The sequence below is a fragment of the Castor canadensis genome, chromosome 11 (genome assembly GCF_047511655.1).
Source record: "Castor canadensis chromosome 11, mCasCan1.hap1v2, whole genome shotgun sequence".
Taxonomy (NCBI): Eukaryota; Metazoa; Chordata; class Mammalia; order Rodentia; family Castoridae; genus Castor; species Castor canadensis.
Window position 1 is genome coordinate 8,924,787 of NC_133396.1, and position 19,060 is coordinate 8,943,846.

At 44.5% G+C, this 19,060-nt stretch overlaps 1 long non-coding RNA gene across 3 annotated transcripts in view; it reads left to right on the plus strand.

The window, feature by feature from the left end:
- LOC141413677 (uncharacterized) overlaps positions 1–8,511 on the plus strand; it is a 103,675-nt gene extending 95,164 nt beyond the window's left edge. For all 3 annotated transcript variants that reach the window (XR_012438447.1, XR_012438444.1, XR_012438448.1), the window contains one exon: positions 8,224–8,511. This is a non-coding gene — a long non-coding RNA (uncharacterized lncRNA). The remainder of the gene's footprint in view (positions 1–8,223) is intronic.
- Positions 8,512–19,060: the final 10,549 nt, after the last annotated feature.

The following is a 19,060-nucleotide window of genomic DNA, read 5'->3' on the forward strand; positions in this document are numbered from 1 at the left end:
ATCAATCTATATCTATCTATCTATTATCTATCTATCTATCTATCTTTCTGGAGAATGAAAGGATTGTTTTGGTCCCCAGGAGGGAGATGATGAGATAGGGAGGAGTAAGCACTACAATGGTATCATATTTTTCTAGGACTGGGGGTGGAAGGTGGGGAGACTGATGTAAAAGCAATTGATCATGGTTAAGTAAGAAGTTAATGAGCACATAAATTAGGTGGTAGTAGAAGAAATGGAAAGGTGGAACTGATTTGAAAAGTCTCAATGCCGGCTCTTAAAGCCTTGCAAGTTGCAGGTGGTGGCCAAATAAGACATGGGGACCAATCTTGAGTTTCTAATTTGGAGCCTTTGCAGAAGAAAATGGTGGTTCTTTCTATCAACAGAATTAAAGGAGTCAGGAAGTGGAATCTTTGACCATAAAGATTACAGAGGCAGGGTGAGTGATATATGCTATTGGAAACTGTGTTTGGAGGTGGAACTTGAGACTTCTTGCTTGGGGAAGAATGCTTAGGACTAGATGGTATATGAATTAGTGTTCTTTCCTGTGAAAGTTCTGCCATCCATCCATCCATCCATCCACCCATCCATCCACCCACCCACCCATCCATCCATCCATCCACCCATTTTTTTCTTGAACATCTCCTTATTTTGTAGTCTTCACTTTGGAGAGTCAAAGACAAGTGCAATTTTATCTTGGGAGTAGCAGAATACAGGTAGCAAATCATAAAATCTCCAAAAAGAACATTTGCCATCAACTTGACAGTACTTTTGCTGCATAAAAGGGTAACTAGGAGGTCTTTTTGCAGACAGAAGGTCTTAATCAAAGTTTTACTTTTAGCTAAATGGCAAATAGCTTGATTCCAAACAAGTGCAGTTGGTTTCTTGGAAATTGAAATTATCTACACATTATAATATTTATTTCAAATTTGAACTTATTTTCTGGATTGATCATGCGTCCTCAATATCCATCCTTCACAGTAATCCACATTTTGTATTCAGAGAAGGCAAATTCATTTAAATATTAACTTTAGCTACATAGAAAGAGTGTGCAGTGTCCCACTGTCTTCCCTGACCCCCTTACTAACACAGCTTCAACAAGGACTGTTGGAGGTCGATTGTACTTACATACCTTGGAATGCATAAACCTTGTAGGAATGTTTGGTTGATTCGCTATCCAATATGTCTCCAGACAGATTTTCATTTGTCAATCTCTAGGACTCCAGAACTTACTTTTGTTGATCATAAACAGCAAAATTGTCACACGTTTTTGGTAAATATGATTGGTTAGAATTGTCTTTTTATTTTTAAAATCAAAGCAGTTAAGGCTTTTTATTTAAAAAACAAGTAAGTAAATAAAAAAAGCCCACTTTATACTAACTTAAACAACAACTTAAAGGAGACTTATTGGGTTACTCTATTGGTAGAAAATGGATTGAGTGGAATTCAAGGCTGGTTTGATCCAACAACTAATTAAGTCATCAAGGATCTGGTTTTATTTTGTCTATTTGCTCCACCACCTTTGTCTCCAGGCCAGTTTCCTTTAAGGTTGCAATATGGCCTATGTACAATATTTGTTATCTTCCAATCCTGCTATCCATGAATGAAAAGGTTGGTTTTGTTAGCTCTCTCTTACAAAGTCAGAAATTTACTCTCTCAGAAGCCCTGCTGAACTTTCCTTCAGAAGTCAAATGAGAAAATATCCCATATTGATTGGCCTAGACTTCATTTTCCCTGACCAATCATGGAGGCAAGAAGAGAAGAATCCAATCTCTGGTTGGATAAATCTTGCAGTTGGGTGGGGTCAGTCTCCATTTAGCCTCATGACTGCTACACAATAGCAGAAACATAGAAGGGTTGTTTATGATTTAGCTGTAATTGTTGCTACAGCAAGACTTTAACAGTATTCAATCAAATAGCATGTGTTGAATGCTTTCTATAAGCAATGAGCTTTGCTGTGTTTTTGGCAATTGTAAGTTTCCTGGTCTTGACCTCTATGATTACTGAAATAGCAAGGTAATTGTCCCCAAACAACAGCTTGACTCTATCCCTATGCTTTTGTAGGCTTATTATGAAGTTTTAACCTCAGTAGGACCACAGTTTCATAAAAAAAAAAAAAGAGGTAGGAGTTACTAGGAAATTTCTTTCTTCCCTTCCTCTCCTGGATATGCTTTATGGCAGTTTGGGGGAAATTATGCCCACTGGCCATTTTGGGCTGTGGTATAACTCCGGTTAATATTTGACTGTTGGCTTCCTGTTGCTCAGAAAACTAACAGTGAAGAATAAACCACAATATAAGTTTTCGCCTCTTCAACTTGTTCTCTCTACAACTATTGTGTCTCTGCCCTTCTAAAGAGATGCCCTTATGCCTGTGAATTTGGAAAATTTCACTGTTTCTCCCTAAGGAGAGAATGGAAAAAAATCTTTTGGTGGTACCTTAGCCTTATTGTCTATTTTCCAAAGTGGTTGAAGAAGTGCTAGTGACCAAGTCTACAGGTTTCATGGCTTTTAAAGCATATATCCAGTCAGTCTGCTTAAGAGGAGAGAAAATTGAAAAGAAAAGAGGTTTGGTGGATGATGTCAAAGTGTTCGGAATGATGCAACTCCTAGTGAGACAGGCTTCTAGTTCCAAGGATAAAATTCCATGTCTGCACCTTGACCCATCTCACCCTCACCAGATCAAAGGAGCTTGATGGCATCTTGCTTCCCTAAGCACCTGTGTCCACCAGAGGGTCCTTTACTGACACTTCCAGATCCCCTGGCTTCGGCTGGCTGGCGTCTCCATGGTAACGGACAGTGGGGAGGGGGATGTGGGGGCAGCTCTGTCCATTTGTCATCAATTGCTACAGTTTTGTTCCGCCTGGTGTGTGCTCTCAATTGTATCCTCAGAGTGACTCAGGGAGGGGATGCTCCCACCCTCTGAAGATGGGGCTAGGACATAGCCCAGGAAACTGCCTTCAGAGAGAGCCAAGGCACGGAGACTACTAGAATGCCCACCTTCTTGAATTAAGAAACAGGACATTCGGATACCACTTTCCCATAATGTAGATTAAGACGTTATTTTTCTTATTCTGGACTGGAAATTTACTTAAAAAAAAAAGTGCTCAGGCTGTGATTATACTGTTGCTCCAACAGAGCAGAAGTCAGTGCAACTTGCTTTGTGTTGCCTCCTATCTGAATGCTGGACATTCATTTCCGTCATTCACAAAAAGACTGTTCCTCCCACCAGGCTTAAATAGGTCAAGCCAGGAGTTGATTAGAAATATTCCTGGTTGGCCAGGCTAGGATGCCACTCCTATTTTTGCCCTCAGCAAAGGCACAGACCAAGTTCTTCACACACTTGAGGCAAGTTGGAATGCTGCCTTTTTCATCCTACTGGGAGCGCATCAGTGTGGCCAGATCTGTGGCTCCTCTTCCATATTTATGATTTGGTCTCTGCACTGTTCACAACGCGTTATCACCCTTCCTCTGGGACTTGCCTTCTTCTGCTTCCATCACATGGAATGTTCCAGATCCTCTTGCTTTCTCTCTCTCTCTCTCTCCTCTGTGGGATCTTTCTCAATCGTCCTTCTTGGCTCTGTAGTTTCCTTACACTCTAAAAGTTGCTATTGTCTACAGATCTGTCCATGGCCCTCTTTTTCTACTGCTCTTCCCTCTTCCAATGTCACCCACTTCTCCAGCAGCAGCTGTGGGATTGAGGCTGCACTTCAATCCAGCCTCTAGCCCAGATCATTCCCTATGTAACCAGCCCAAGACAGCCCAAGGGATGTGGGCAGTCAGACAGTCAGACTATGCAAACAATTGAATTTTTTTCTCTGAAATTTTCCTTCCTGCCATATTCTTTTAGCGTTGCCAGCATCTTTATTTTTGTAGTTGCTCAGCCTCCAAATCTTGGTATCATCTTTGGTTACTTCCCCCAGAGGACACGACCCTCCATGCCTTGTCTTCTTCTGGTCCTCTTTCTTATTCTCACTGTCTCTCCACCCATTGACACAGCCCATTTAAGCACCCATTCTCTTTGCTCACCTAGACCCAGGCTCTGTCCTTTCTCAGTCTCTCCCCTTCTGCTCTGTTCTTCCTGCTGTTTCTGCCATGTTATGCTCTGCTCAGCAACTTTAATACGTCTTCAGTCCCTGGAAATCAAAGTCCCATCCTTGCTTCTTGTCATCCGAGGTCCCCCCAGACTTAGCTTGTACATAATCACTCTGGCTACACCCTTCTACTCATGTGTTCACTGGTTAAGACTTCTGACTCCTGCAAACAGCTGCTGAGACTGTAGGAAGGCACACCCTTTGGCAAAATAGTAAAAACCTTGAAGGGGTGTTTTGACCAAGTTATTCCACTTCCAGGAATTTCTCTTAAGGCAATAATCAGATAGCTGCATGAAGACATGTTCAAGAGAGCATATTACAGCATTATTTGCAATGATTAAAAAAAAATGACAGAGCCAGGCGCTGGTGGCTCATGCCTGTAATCCTAGCTACTCAGGAGACATTGATCAGGAGGATTGTGGTTCAAAGACAGCCCTGGGCAAAACAGTTCTCGAGACCCTATCTTGAAAAAACCCATCACAAGAAAGGGCTGATGGAGTGGCTCAAGGTGTAGGTCCTGAGTTCAAACACCAGTACCACAAAAAAAAAAAAAAAGAGAAACACCAGTGACAGTGTCCAATCATCTGAATACAGTGGAACACTAGGCAACCATTAAAAAAACAACATATACCTATTTACTGATATAGAAAAGATATTTCAGCACTTTTCTCTGTTCTAAGTAAAAATGTTACAGAATGAGATATATACATATATATGTGAAATATATTAACATAATATACTCATATATAATATTTATATGCATAAAGGAATAGAATAATTATATACATGCATTTGCATATGTATTGTGGTTAGAATTATAGTTAATTTTTTTCCTTTTTCTTAGTATTTAAAAGATTTCTACAGTGACTGTGGACTAAGTATATAAAGGAATGACTAGTTAAGTTTACAATGAGCAGTTTGAAAACATTTTTAAGAGCAATATCCTGTACTCTTTTGTCCCATGGCCTTTAACGTCAGCCTTGTGAGGTTTCAAATTCCCATATTGGTCCATTCCTGAGTGGATTTGGATTCCTTCTGCAAGGGAAGAGCAAAGGAACTACAGTCAGGGGCTCACGGTCAGTGTCTGCCTTATCAAGCTGAGTTTTCTCTTCTGGAAAGGAGGGAGAGCCACATAGACACAGGCAAGGATTAGACAAAGTATGTAAAAACCATTTTGAATACTGCTAAGCATCACGCAGTGTGAGCGAGGGGGAGTTACGATTATCAAGTCGCTCAGTCTAACTTCATGGACTGCTGCCACGTGAGGACCTGGCGTCTTTTCAGCTTTAGTGCTGAGTCCAGTGTGGACACAGCCCAAGCTGCACGGGGTTGGCTCTCTCTGGCCCCCATGGGTTGGCTGTGTGAGTGAGGGGATACGACTCCTCTCCCCAGGTCCCCAGCACTTCCCTTCTCTTCCAGTGTCCAAAGTGATGCTTAACACTGAAAGTCACAGAGAGGACACTGAGTCCTGGGCCAGCCTGCCTGGTGGCCACATGGAGACTTCAGAGCTACCTGCTGTCTCTGTGAACACTTCCAGTCCCTCTTAGGGATCTGAGGCTTTGATTGGTCTTCAGGAGCTGGGCCCCTCAGTGCTGCTGGCTTCAGATGAGGAGGAGGTTCTGTTTTCCACTACTCCCCTAGCTGGACAAGCTGACCACTGTGTGCATGTGCGCACGCACCATGTGCCTACTTTAAAGTCTCCTCTGCACACCAGAGGATAGAGCCTACTCATGCTTTTTAAAGTGAGTCAAGGCCCAAATCCACCTACTCAGGCCCTAAGCAGTTTGAGTGGGAAGGAGAGAGTCTGGGAAGAAATAAGAAAGAAGCAGAAATCCACGCAGGTCCCCAAGATGGCCACAATGAAGGACATGGAAAACAGGGCCTATCTACTCATTGCCTATGGGAGAAGGGGTGGTCTGGAGCTGCCGCGTGGGGAGTGTGGGAGGTGGACTGCTGGCCTGAAGGACTTGAAGGCATAGGGGTGGGGAAAGCCCCAGACCATTTGCCTTGGCCAGGTTAGAAGGATATTTGGCTGGCCTGATAGAACCTGTCAACAGCTCAAATGTGAGGTCAGATGGGGCTTGAAGTCTCATTACTATCACCAGTGCTTGCATCTCAAGCTCTTGAGTCATCCATGATGAAACACTTTATCAGCCTGGGAGGAGGCAACCCTGAGGACTGAGACTCCTGTGTAGGGCCTCAGTTTGAGTAAGGCCATATCCGGAAGGACTGGCCAGGGTGAGTTAGCCCCAATCCCCACTCCAAGATAACCAAACAAGTTGCCTGGCTAAGAGGAGTTATTTAGTGTTCTCCATCTGGGATCAGGAGAATGTCGAATTTCTTGCAAAGCTGTGCTCACTTAACCCTTGAAGTACCAGGCTGCAGATTTTCTCAGGCTTCATCTTCCTTCCCTCAGTGTCTCTACTCCTACTCCTCAGAGGGATTCAGAAAATCTGCCCACTAAGGGATGGAACAAGGAAACATTTTGACTTCTCTAGAAAGATTAGGGCTGGTTATGGGGCCCAGAGTGATAAACCTGTGGGGGAAGTAGGAGTTTTGTCAGAGATGTTCTGCTAAAAAAGAAACAGTTGCCGTCTTCCAGCAGGACATGGCAAAGATAGGAGACAGGAAGATTGTCTTGCCCCTGAATGCTTCAAGGCCACCCCAAATTGCATGGAGGAGAGGCTGGCCTGTGCAGCCAGCTTGTGAGTGACAAGGAGGTTCTGGCTGCCTGAAATGGTAATACTGGTAGGGTTGGAATCACGAGGGAGGCTGGAATTTTTAGTACAACCTTGAAAAAAAATATCAGCCCACCCCATCCCTGGGATGGGAATAGGGTAGAAGCTAGTAAAATAAATACAATCTGCTGTCTGTACTGACCAGGCATAAATTGTTACTTGAATGACAAAGGGGGAAAAAAAGTTCCAGCTAGTGTTCCATCTTCTAAGTCTTGTGTCCCTTATCAAAGTGTTTCTAGAAGAGTCGCAAAGGGACCAATTGCTTGAGGGCTACAAGAGGGGGCATCTTGGAAAACAAAATATGGCACAGAGGGTGGCTGAGCTGAGGAGCCCAGGGGTCTTGCAACCCACTCAGGCCAACATTGCCATGCTGGGAGGACCCTCGCTGGTTGGCAACTTCAGAGCAGGCTGGTTTAGGCCAGGATTTCCCACGGGTTACCAGGAGCCCATCGCCAACTGAAAGGAAGGGTGTGCTGTACAGGACTTCTATAAACCTGGTGTTTCATACTTCAAAAGAGAATTTCGTGGTCATTAAAGTAACCCAGTTTGCAGTTCTGGGGAAGTTTGAATTATTCTCCTTTGAACTTCAAGTTTGCTGGGTTTTTTTCCCAGGGAAATGGTTGAAGATGATCCCTGATACCAGGTGTTTTTAACCCTGCTGTTGCTGTGAGCCAGCGTGGCAAAAGCTGCTTGTTGTTTTAGGAGCGTCAATACTTTTATCAGAAAACCTTTACGGCACTGGATGTAGTGCTTCACGTCTGTAATCACAGCACTTGGGATGATGAGGCAGAATGGTTGTGAGTTTGAGGGCAGCTCGGGCTACATAGTGAGTTCCAGGCCAGCCTGGGTTACATGGTGAGACCCTGCTTCAAAAACCATAACCAAAACCAAAACCAAAACAAAATAAAGTTTTTATGAGATTGCTATATACTTAGGCAACCATAAGAGCCAGGCCAGTTGAGGAGGGTGCGTTCATTTGTTTCAGCGGTCGCCTTAGCATTGCCAGATGTCTGGGCAGATGGAGCTACAGTTGCGTGGGGACCACCCTGGGTGGGCTGCTGAGATAGGTGATCTTTACTTGGGCTCCAAGATCATGAAGTGACTAGAGGAATATGTGGTGCAAGTGTTGTGACCCCTTCCACATGGCAACAAATCAAGAACTCTGAGGAGCTTGGCCCTGGAAGGTGTCTCTGAAATTATCTCAGTGCTTTGAGCTAATCAGAGATGTGACACAGGTGGCCAGCCCTGGAAATGAATTGCTGTGAAAGTTCAGAAAGTAAACTTTGTGATCTGAATGCTGTCTAAACTTCCTGTGTTTTCCTTTTTGGTTTTCTGGTCTCAGCCTTTCTCTCTCTCTCTCTCTCTCTCTCTCCCCGCCCCCCTACTCTCAAATTCAGTCTCTCAGATGGGCTAAGGAAAACCAAAGGAGAGATACCTGGCTACACCTGGCTACACTTGGACCAGACCTCTGAAGGACAAATATTGATGTGCTCCCGGGCTGACATGATTGTGGATGAGAATCAGAGGGAGAGAGGAAGATACTCAGGAGAGATGTTTGCATGGTCTGGCTAGCCCCCATCTTCCCACCTGGAGGGTCAGCTTCCAGTCTGTAAAGCCTTGGGGACTCTGTGTTTTGTTTGAATAAGGGAAGCTGTTTCCCTTACATCCTTTCAAAAATAAATAAATAAAAGGCTGTCATATCATTTTACAGATGTTGCTACCAATAAGCAAAGGTTTAGAGCTCTGTATCTTTTTCTTTTTCTTTCTTTCTTTTTCTTTTTATTTTTTTTTACAAAATCAGATGGGAAAGCAGGGAGTGGAATGCAGAGAGGACTTTAGAGATGCAGAAGGCCAGCTATCTGGTTAATCTGTATCTCATGTTACTCCCACCACTGCTACTAGTAACAAGAGGAAGCTATATCACCATCATCATCACTACTACCTCACTGTACTACCATCACTACATCATCATCACCACCACCCAATCACTACCAACACCATCAACACTATCATTGTCATCAACACTATTACCACCATCACCATCAACACTATCACCACCACCAGCACCATCAACACTATCACCACCACCAGCACCATCAATATCATCACCACCAACACAATCATCACCAACACCACCATCATCACCACCACTTCATCACCACCATCACCACCACTTCATCACCATTAACACCATCAACACCACTTCATCACCACCAACAGCATCAATACCATCACTGCCATCATCACCAAACATTCCTACCTCCACCATCATCACTATTACCACCACCACTGCTACAACCACTGCTACTTGTAAACTCCACTCTCCCACCACCAAGTTGCCCTTTAGGAACACCAAAGTTAGGGGCTGACAATCTTAGCCAAATCACGCACGCCAAATTGTTGAATGGGGGTCACTGAGACTATAGGCATGTTAGTATAGCTAAGTAGACTGAAGAGTGAGTTACAGAGCTAATCTCAGCACTTATAGACAACATCAACAACTTGACATAAAGTTTGGAGCTGGAAGACATAGGTTCTTGTCTTGCTCTGCTACCTGAGTGTCTTTGCTTGGTCACCTGAATGTCTTTGCTAGGTCACCTGAGTGTCCTTGTGCAAGTCCCATTTCTTTGGAGACTTTGATAATGGTACATAAAATGAGGAAAAATCAAAACCTAAGGCCTAATAGAACTTAAAATGGAAAACATACAAAACACCTATTACACTGTCTGACTGGTAAAAGATGCTAAAAAGCACCCTTCCATTTATTCCTCCAGCCTTTCTTTTCTTTTTCTTTTGTTCTTCCTATTTTCCTTCTTAAAACTCCTAGATCTTAGACTCTCATCCATCTCAAAACCTCAAACTCACTCAGAGAACCATTAATATAGGAATATATTAAAGATCCATAACTATGTTTTCAGATTCTGGCATCCTATGTTCACAATATTCTCTCCTTTTCCTCAAGGAGAGGAGACATTACCACAGAATAGGAGCACCCGACAGCGGGTAAGGATGATGGCAGGGGAGTGGAGTGGGGAGGTCCAGTTCTTCCAGAGATTGGGGTCAGGCCCTGTGACAGGGCTAATGAAAAGTTCAGGCTTCATTTCTGCATCTTCCAGGAGAGCTCCTGGGTGAGCAGGCGGGGGAAGGCCAAGGCTTCCTGCAATGACTGGCCAACTTTGTCCTGCAGCTGTTTGTTGGAGAGCTGGCTCCAGAGAACTGTTTGCTTTGGCCAGATGCACTACAAGGAAACAGTAGTGGGACAATGTTGGGGGGGAAGGAGGCAGAGGAGCCCCTGTGCATTTTCAGCAGAAAGAAATGTTTTCTTTACAGATGGTGTCTGGCCTCAGGCTTCCTCAAGGAGCCAGCTATGACTTGGGCTCAACATGCTGACCCACAGGGACATAGGACACAGGCTGAGTGCAGTGGGAAGGGCAGTCTTTCATGTGTGTGAGTACAGATGCCTTAGGGAAGTGAGGCAAGGGTCTGAGGAGAGCAGACTTGGCCTTGCTTTGCTGTTTCATTTGGGTTGCGTTTCTATGGATGGTGAGGAGCTATGGCTAAGGGGCACATTGCCTTCAACTCAAGAACCTTGTAAAGGGGACAAAAACAGTGTGGTCACAAGGTGCATTGGTACATGTGGCAGATCCAGCAGAGGCTTTCAGATGTTCCTCCTACCATTTCTAACTTTACTGCAATAATGAAATAAGATTTCCTGAGCGCTGAGTGCCACTGTTAAGTACTCATAATCACATTTGGTCTTCAAAAAATACATTTAAAGATGTCTACTCTAGAGCACACACTGCTTAGATGAAGGTGGTAATGGGGCTTAGAAGAGAAAAGATGCAATTTGCAGCTGCCTTTAAGCATGGGTTCCTGACAGTGTTGTTATGCCACATAGGAAGCAATGACTTCCCACAAAGTTTTGCACCTTACCCTAAGGACCACCCAAGGATGGAACCAGTGGGGGCTGAAGAAACCACACCTAACACAAAGCGGAAGTGGTTAAACCAGACAGAAGCCTGATGCTGTGTGTCTTGAACTTGGGAAATAGTGGATGACCTTTAGCCTTTGCAGAAGCAGTACCATTGAGAAGCAACCTTGATCTGCAAGGATATTTTAATTTCTTACACTGCTGAGCTGAGGGAAAGGAGCGCTAAGTAGAACAACAGAAGAAAAATCTCATGCCTCCTGTTCCCTGAGGGATTGCTGTGGTGGCCTGAATCTGACATCTGAATGGCAAGCATTAGAAGTCAATGAAGGGAACCCCATCCGAGTTTCCAGGGCCCCTGATTGTGACTGCTCCTTCCCTCCATAGAAGACAAATCAATTGTTCCTGGTCTCTTGATCAACGCATCTCATTGCCCTCTGGGGGAAATAAATACCCAGGAAGGATTTGTCTACTTGCTCTGAGTGCTCAGATTTAAAACAGCTGGGAAGGGAAGCAGCAGCATTTTGGCTGATGGGGTCATCTGGGGGCCTCAGATAGCGTGAAGAGGGGTCTAGAGAAAAGATCAGCTTCTCCATCATTTAAGCAGATACCCAACTGTGTCCATTTCCTCTTAACTTCCGGTCACCACAGTGGGTGCCCCCTGCCTGCCCAGCCACCAGCTGGTCACTGCAGAGTAGCTCACAGCCTCCATCCAGGGAGGAAGTTCCGATTTAAAGGCTGCAGCCCAGAGCCTGACCCCGGCCTGCAGCTCTGCTGTAATCTTCTCCTCCCCCTCCTTCCTCTTGTCTGACTTTCTTGATGTCTGGGGAGGGGGTGTTCAAAAATTAGAGCTACACACCCTTGGCAAGTGCTGGGGAGAGGGAGATGTGTTTGACACATGCTCACCCCTAGTGCACCAGGGCTCCCAGCAGGATACAATTAATGATGAAGAAGGAGGAGGATTGCAGCAGTATGTTTTCTTTCCCTCCCCTACAGTCCTAGATACTGTAGTTTGGCAATATTTTATGGTGGGGAGAGGAGCATCTCACCAATCTGAAAGGAAGTAGCTGGTGCCCATGGGCCTCAGGTGTGACTTGAGGGGAGTCCTAGGGGTGGGGCTCATCCTTTGGTGAAGGTCCAAGGGTTTAGAGGTAAAACAAGGTGCAAACTAGAAGAAGCATCAGGAAATCTCTTCAGGTTTATCTTTTGAGCCTCCGGGCTAATATTTTTTAAAAGAAAAGATAACAAAGGAACAAACACCAGCAAAGTGAAGAAGGGTAACTAAAGTTATTAAGAACTGTCTATAGTTATACTCAGAAAGTCACAGGCACCTCAACCTCATAGGCAGTCAGCATCAGAAATGAGAGCAGGACTTTGTTCTACGTTGCCTGAAGGTAAGTTTGGTACCTGGGCATCTTAAGACTCTCGAAAGCCAAATGCTCCTACTTTTGAGAAAATCTTAATTAATTATTTTTGAGACAGGTCTCACTATGTAGCCAGGCTGGTCTCAAATTCTCAACCCTCAGCTTCCCCAATGGTGATATTACTGGCACACCAGTAGTATAGAATTTTAAGTCCCAATAAGATAAACAAACAAAAGCCCTTGAGAATGAAAATGACTGGAGTAGGGTCCATAGCTTTCAAGGGCTGGGGTCAGCACCAGACCCCCTTTGGTTTTATTCCAGTCTGGTTTTTCTCCCCCTTTACTGTGATGCCAGGCACCAATGGCCTAGGTGCTTTGATGAAGATGGAGTGGATGGTAATTTATGAAGTCAGGCTGAAAGTCTTAAAGCATGTCTTTTGTCCTTCCCTTCCCTCCTCCTGCCTCCTCTCAGGGTAGGGCATTTCTCAGAAGCCCAGGGCACCAAGCAATCAGCTGCTTGTACTCTGAGCAGAGTGAGGAAGAAACAAATCTTGTGGTCTGCTGCCCCTTCCCTCTCCATGAGTCTGCCTGATCAGCTCTTTAGAGATTGTCGCCTATGGATTGTTTTGTCTTTGGTAGTCCTTCTGCTCTGTGATTTTGCTCCATGATCTTGCTTAGCTCCATGCAGAAGTTAAGATCAGGCTTTTTGGGTATGGACTCAAAGAGCCAAGCTATTTATCCTCCTGCAAGCCAGTGACCATGGGACATTTCAAAGCCCAGTCCTGGAGAACCAATTGTGGAAATGTCCTAGGCCTGCCACTGGAAGGAGGAACATGGCTGTTGATCACTGCCAACTAGCCTGCTTCTCATACAAGGAGGTTCAGTGCAGCTGCAAGTTGAGAGGTTTGTAAGTGAGACTTTAAATGGGTCTCCCACTGCCAGCAGTGGTGGTGGGGCAAAGGGAAGATTTCCACATTCCTCTGTCCATCCTTTCCCTTTTTCCCTTGCCCAGTCTGGTCTCATCCCCTCCTTTTCCCCGGGTGACAGTCACTGTCATAATAAAGCCTTCAACAAATATTAGCACAAGCTAGCTGTGGCTACAGTACATCTCACTTGCAGTGTCAGCCCAGCGTTTGGCTAGTCAGCTCTTGGGTGTCTGGCAATTTACAGAGATTTACAGAGAATTCCAGAACTGATAGTGACATTAAAATTCTTTTTCTTTTTGGTGGTATTGGGTTTTAACTCAGAGCCTCTCACTTGCTAGGCAAGCACTCCACCACTTGAGCCATGCCCCAAGGCCTCATCTTAAAATTCTCTCTGTCCGACCTCCCTTCCTGGGAAGAAGTCCCAAGCACTTCACCCACTACCCCCCTCCTTCTAAGTCCCCCCCGCGGTTCTCACTCCTCACTGGTATCCTTTTCACCTCGAAAGTATATAAAGAGCTATTTTAGGTGTTTGAGCTTCTAAACAGCAGAGGTTTGAACAAAACTGCTGTGGGTGGGACAAATCCTCGTCCTTAATCTTGGCCCTTGAAGTGAGGGTTGCTTGAATACAACGTGCTGTTTATGCAAATCCCATGCAAATCAGGGCAACTGGATTAACTGGAGGGAAAAAAATGCCATGTTCTTTCTGAGCCTCCCCAGCACTCTGTGTTGGCCTCAGTAAAGATGAAGGGTATTTTTTGTTTTTTTAAGTGCCATTTCTGTGTTCGAAATTTCTGTACTGGTAGCCTTAGCTGGGATGGAGTCTCTCTCTCTCTCTCTCCCTCCTTGGCTCTCTCCTCTGCGGGGCCTGTGTGTGGACGGGGAGGTTTGTTTTCAACTCTGTCAACAGGGGCCTGTTGGAAGTCACCACACCTTGGGCAAGCTCTCCAAGGTCTCTGTAGGGGGTGAGCGTGGGGAAGCGGCCAGCAAGGCAGGGGACAGGGAGGGCTCTGTCCCAGGACATCTCACAGCCAAATCAGGGGTCTTACTGCAACCAGGACAGGCGATGAAGCTTCTTTGGAGTGGGAACGTTCTGTTTGTCAAATCCTGAATCTCTTATTTGAAAACACAGCCCGTTGCCATTTGACATCCTTGGAGACTGGGGTTCAGCCACTCAGCTTGCATATTTATGCAAAACAAAATGCAAATGAGCCCATTGAACCCTTTGTCTAGATCCTGCCAAGCTGGAGACCTGGGTCTCCAGACACTCTTCCTGCACGTCTTCTCTTGAAGAGCTTTTCTAAGTAGGGCATGGAGTCTCTGAAACTTAGCTAGTTCAGTGAAATTTAACTCAATCAGTATGTTTACCGAACTCCTACTAAGTGCAAAAGACGTTGTTAGTGAGTTGCGAAGAAGAAAAATACTTAGTTATGACCCTTGAAGAGCTCATGATATCTTTGATGAGAATTCCAACTCTGGACTTTCATTTAATTATTCACTCAGCAAACATGTAATAAGTACCTGCTATGTGCCAGGCCATCAATTTGACACTAGGGAGATAGCAATGAGTAAGTATGAGAAGGTTCCTGCCCTTGTGAGCTTACATCCAAATGGAGGAGACAGACACACAAAAGAACAAGACCGTTACAGATTGTGGCAACAGCTAGAAAAAATACACAGTGATGCTTTATTATGGTAGGTATGCAATGAATGATAGGTTGGAGAGTCTTTATACATGTTAAACCTTAACTTTAAATGAATTTAAATCAGCTACATAAAAAGGGAGAAGGGCAGAGGATATTTTTATCATCTGCATCCTTGTCTGTTTTACTTGGAGTACTGATGTTCCATTTGTCAATAAATCCTATAAATATTTATTGATTGCTTACAGGGATTCATAGTTTTCTAGGCCCTGGGGGACTCATTTGTGGGCAAAATAGATCAGGCATAGGCTCTTATGAGGCTCATAGTGGACCCAAAGCAAGTATATGGAGCACTGACAGAGGATATGAGGCAGGAGGGAGGAGTGAAGTAACCTGTGCAGGGCGACAGGTGCTGGTGCTGGTGACATTTAAACCAAGCACTGCCCATCTGACCAGAACAGTAGCAGAAAAGGATCCTGAGCCTGGTAGGTTTGGGGGGCACAAAAGGCTTTGTGTGGCAAGCATGAGGTGAGGCAGGCAGGTGAGCAGGGGAAGAAGCTGGGCTCAGGGAGGTGTTATAAATATGGTGGAAACATGGTGGAGTTTGAATAACGGAGTGATATGGTTGGGTCTGATGGTTTTGAACTATCACTTGGGTTGTTCAGTAGTGATTGGACAGTAAGAAGGCAAGAAAGGAAGCTGGAAGTACTGAAGATTGTGGCAGTAGGTTGGGTAAAAGACGGTGACAATTTTAATTTAGAGGGCTATGGGGTGAACAGTGGTGCTGCTCTATGCTTTGTGGAAGGGTGGGAAGGAATGGTGGGAGGGGAACTCAGAGTTGTGCCTAAGACATGGAAAGGTGGAGTTGCCTTTTGGACATGGGAGTGGAGATGCCACCAAGGTGACTAGAGTTTACCTAAGTCAAGAGCCTGACTTGTTTATCACCAGTATCTAACACCTCATTGTGACATACATCCTTGTATTTCATAAAGACCTTGGCTGGAGTCTTTGCAGCAAACAGGAGAGGAGGGAAGGAGCTGTTCTGAGGGCTTTGTTCTGTGCATGTCCTTTGCACTTTTCTGGAGGACATGCAAACCCTGAAGCCTGCTCTTTGCAGGGTCTTGATCTTCTACAGATTCACCAGGTTTATATCATGGGGCACCTTTCTAGACACAAGAGTGAAGGAATTTTAATTCAAATTTGGCAGAATGCTTGGAGCCCTATGTCTTCATTTCTGGGAGGGACTAAAACAAGGCCACCAAGGAGAAGGCAACCTTGTCTTTTAGGACATGGCAGCTCATAGTACTGCAGATAACAAAACCCACACCTGAAGAGGAGATACACTTGGCCAAGGCAGCGCGGTTTAATTGTGTGCAGAGTTAGGCTTCAACCCCTGGATGTTGTTTGGCTCTTACAGCGTTCTTTTACTCAGGGCTTTGCAGACAGAACCGCCATGAATGGCAGTCCCTGGGTGGGAGTGAGGGATAGGCTCCCTGATGCCCATCCTTTGCCCCTTGACCTAGTCTTACAAGCAACAGTAGCAGAAGCGCTCAGCTGAGTCATAGTTCATGGCTTCATATGTTGCTTGTGCTGGGATTTCCATTAGTCAACTCATCTGCGAGCATGACAGTCAATCCGACCATAGGAGGATGAAGCAGAGCAACAGGAATACACTGCTATGGAGGTGAGAATAAGGTGTTTTCATTTATAGACTCTTTCCTGTGTGCACGAGATACTGGTGAGCAGGTGGACGTCAGAGTTGGTTTTCTGTTGATACCAGGAGCAGCGCCCATAACAATGTTGACCCTGTATGTCGGGAGACAGCTTCAGATAGAACATGTAAGAACTTAACTTTCCTGAGGAAAAGGTGGTGACACATGCCATTAAAAGAGTAAATACAAAATAGATAATATAATCACGTGCAATGTGTGAAACTCGATTGGCTCCAAGTTTGGCCAAAGCTGGATTTAGGGGGACATTTCTGAGATTTTCAGTGCTGAAAAGAGGCACACCGAGGCAGTGTCCAAAATACAAGACAGCTGTCACCTTACTCCTAGTTGGAGTGAAAAACAGATAATAAAAGCTAAAACAAACAACACTGGAAGACATTTCTAAGACAGTCGGGAAGCGTTGGGAATATAGCTCAGTGGTAGGATGCTTACCTACTATGTACAAGGTGCTGGAGCCTATGTTCAATTTCCAGCACTGCAAACAAAAAATGAAAACAAAAAAAATCCTGCTTTGTTAGAGGGGCCTTTAACCTCAGCTACTCCGGAGGCAGGAGGCAGGAGGGTCTCAGAAGATGAGTGAGTTTGAGGTCACCCTGGTAGGCAAATTAGCATTCCGGAGACCCTGACTCAAAACCAAAATACACACAAAAGAGCTAGGGGCATGGCTCAAGTGGTAGAGGCATGTGAGAGGCCCTGGGTTCAATGCCAAGTAGTGTGGGAGAGAGGATAGTTAAAAACAAGAAAAAGAAGAAGAAAAATCAGGTGGAGAATTTTAATGTGGACCAGGTATCAGAGAACTGTAAGTAGCTCAGCAATTGTGTCTCTTCTTTTTTTTTTTTTTAATAATTTTTTGTTAGGATATATTCATTATGGGGAGGATTCGTAGTGACAATTCCAATTAGACTTATATTGTGCGTTATTTACACTGCCCCATTGACTCTCCCCCTCAGTTCCCTCCCTGCCCCACTTAAAGCAATTGCAAGAGGTTTCTTAGTTCTGTTTCATGTAGGTCTATGTGTCTCTTCTTAGAGGCATGCTGATGTTTTGGACTGAGAGGTGAGGGACTGGGTCTGCAATTTATCCTCAAATAGTTCTGAACGCAGCAACATAATCCAAAATCTCCACCCCTCAATAAGCAAATGTAACAAGTGCAAAGTCTAAGGACCAACTCTATGGATGCACAGATAATCATATTTGAGTAAGCAAACACCCATTGAAGTTATCAATCACAAGTGAGTGAAACATAAGTCAAGCCTCCACCCAATAATGAGAGCAAAATGGGGGAAGATGACTGATGCTGAGTCCCCAGAAACACCTAAGTGGAAAGACAGACTTGGCAGGGTTCTTGAAGTAGGCAACACAATAAATTTCTCTTCCTGCTTCTTCCACAGGAAAATGAAGGGTGAGATCAGACAGCTAAAATGTGAAGAAATGAAGCCATCGGTGGAGGGAGTGGGATGGGACCTGAGCAGGCCAAGGAATGAGACCTTTCTTGGAAGTAACTAGTAGTAATCATGGGTTTAAAACAGCTACACTGAGTTTTTAGTGCCTGGCACTTCATGGAAACTAAAAATAATCATCATAATAACATGAGTTAAAGCATTTAATTAAACGATCTTGAATTTCAAGGTCATAAGAGAAGTGTTTAACATTGATAGAGAATTTGCAGAGAAATCTCCTTATGGAATCTAAGCTCAAATGTTACCTTGGGTGTTGCTTTTAAGCCATTGATTAAAATTTCAATATTAATTTTAAAAGGTGTGAAATGTGGCATTCTGATTTTTCAGATTCAAATCAAGGGAGCAGCTCAATAAATCTTGAATTGATTTTTTTGGGCTGTGGACAATGTACATTACAAACCCCTGTTCCTATGATCACAGAATTCTTCACTAGGCAAAAACAGCACAAAGGGACAGAGTATAAATTTGATTAAAAGCTGAGTTCAGGGCTGGCACAATGGTTCAAGCCTGTAATCCTAGCTTCTTGGGAGACAGAGATCAGGAGGATCAAGGTTTGAGGCCATCCCAGGCAAAAAGTTCTCAAGACTCCATCTCAACCAATAGCTGGGTGTGGTAGGGTGTGCCTGTCATCCCAGCAACATAAGGAAGTACAAAGAGGAGGCTTACAGTCCAGGCTGTCCTGAAAAGCAAGACCCTATCTCAAAAATAACCAAAGTAAAAAAGGCTGGTGAAGTGACTCAGGTGTAGAGCGCTTGCCTGCCTAGCAAGTGTGAGGCCCTGAGTTCAAACCCAGCCCTGAAAAAAAAAAAAAGAAAAGAGAAAGAGAAAGACAAGATAAAAAAGGAAAGGAAAAGGAAGGGAAGGAAAGGAAGGGAACAGAAGGAAAGGAAAGAAAAGAAAAAAAAAAACTGAGTTCAGGATCTCAGACCCAGGATTCTGAGGCTCACTGTTCCCATGCTGGTAATTGGCATGATGTCCAAAATGCAGCAAGCTTCCAATAAACGCTATGTACTATTACGTCACTTGCAATGAATAGAAAAGTAAATAGTTTGAGGGACTGTATGAAACTTGCAACCTTGGCTACAACCTTGGCCACATCTCTTGGCCACAGAATGATCTCCCCAAGAAAACTCATTCTGAGGACCTTCTCCCATGGATACCTGCGGTGTTCTTCTGTGACTATGATC